General features: G+C 38.9%; 1 non-coding gene across 1 annotated transcript; it reads right to left on the minus strand.

Moving 5' to 3' along the window:
* Window positions 1-1433: 1433 nt before the first annotated feature.
* Window positions 1434-1541, minus strand: LOC148920540 (small nucleolar RNA R71). The gene has a single exon (XR_016124804.1). It is a non-coding gene; the product is annotated as a small nucleolar RNA R71 (small nucleolar RNA).
* Window positions 1542-1765: the final 224 nt, after the last annotated feature.

Raw genomic sequence — 1765 nt, forward strand, 5'->3', positions numbered from 1 at the left:
GAGGCCCCGTGCGTATGGGTGCATGACAAGTTTAAGGCTCACAATGTGGGTGTCACCGATGGGTGACTCTCAGTAAGTTATAAGGCTCACAATGTGAGTGTTACTGACGGATGACGCATTGCTTGTTACAAGGCTCACATTGTGGGTGTCATCGACGGGTGACAACAAATATATTATAAGACTCACATTGTGGGTGTTGCCGACAAGTGACGACAAGGCCCCTTCTGTCAGTATAAGTTTTTAATGGGCCTCTAGTACTGAAGGATCACTCTAGTGCAATTTGGATAAGTTAAGACCACGCATTCCATCTCATGCTAGATGCACAAGCGTATGAGTATAATGCTATGTATTTGTGTGTGTGTATATATATATAGTATATTTGTAATTGTTTGAGCCTATTTGAAGCATGTTCTAGCTACTTGCTAAGTTTATCTCACTAGTAGTTATTGTGGTTCTAGGTACCAAAGTTATTGAGGAGTAATAGGAGGCTTGGCTGCAGCAGTCCTTGGTCATGGTCCCATAGGGTTTCCATTATCTAGACTTAGTTAATAAAAAACAAAAAAAATAAGTGGTTGACACATAACCCTTTTTGAAAGTTTGATTTGCTTCTGCTAGATTTACTCATTTCATTTTGAGCTACGATTTCTTTTGGTGACTCTTGAGTTTCTTTAAGGAATTAATGACAGTTGGTTTTCCTTTCAGTTATGGTTCAATTGACCTATCTCTTTATTATTAACTCTTATGTAGGTAGGATAAGTAGCACCTTCCCGAATATGTAAAGGGGGGTTTTACAAATTTGGTAAACCTAAATTTCGTAACAAGTTCCTGGCGTTGTTGCTGGGGATTGAAATTAAATTATTGTTCTTATTTAATTACATTGTTACTTGTTTTAATTTGTTTAGTTTTTAATTTTTTGTTTTTGTTTTTATTTCTTGCTAGTTCGTTAACGGATGTTATTCGTGCAATCTTGAGATTATACGCTACAACCCTAAGATTGAAAAGACATTCCGACACCTACTCAAGGAAAAAACGAAGCAATAAGCACCAACAAAAGAGATGGCACTTGTCGTCGGGGATGATGATGACACCAAGGGCACTCAAGGATTTTTAAGTCCCTACAATCGATGCAGTCCCATCCTGCATAGTCCGACCCACCATAACAGCCAATCATTTTGAATTGAGGCTTGGCTTTCATCCAGATGTTACCCTCTTTCTACGGCCTGTTTACTGAAGACCTACACATCCACAATTTCTTGAAAATCTGTGACATATTCCAGATTAATGAGATCAATGATGAGGCTATAAGATTGAGGTTATTTCTGTTCTCACTGAAGGATAAGGCGAAGGCGTGGCTAATCTCTTTACCACTGGCCTCCATCACTACGTGGCAAATAAATTCCTTAAAAAAATTCTTTCTACCTGCTAAGACAGCAAAGCTCAGAAAGGAAATCATGACTTTTTGTCAATTTAGATAGTGCGACATTTTTTGAATCATGGGAAAGATTCAAGGACTTACTACTCAAATGTCCTCATCATGGTATGCCTGAATGGATGCAATTGCAAACTTTCTATCAAGGGTTAAATCCGACAAGCCAAGCAATGATTGATGCACGGGAGCTTTGATAGAGAAAACTGTTTCTGCAGCGTCTGCTTTATTAGATTCTATGGCTGCCAACTATCATCAATGGGGAACTAACAGAGGGCAACCAAAACGTGCTGGAGTGCATGAAGTTGAGGCTTTCATTGCTATGGCTGCACAAATTTC

Source organism: Prunus mume, linkage group LG2 (assembly GCF_029339155.1).
Source record: "Prunus mume cultivar Tortuosa linkage group LG2, ASM2933915v1, whole genome shotgun sequence".
NCBI classification, from domain to species: domain Eukaryota; kingdom Viridiplantae; phylum Streptophyta; class Magnoliopsida; order Rosales; family Rosaceae; genus Prunus; species Prunus mume.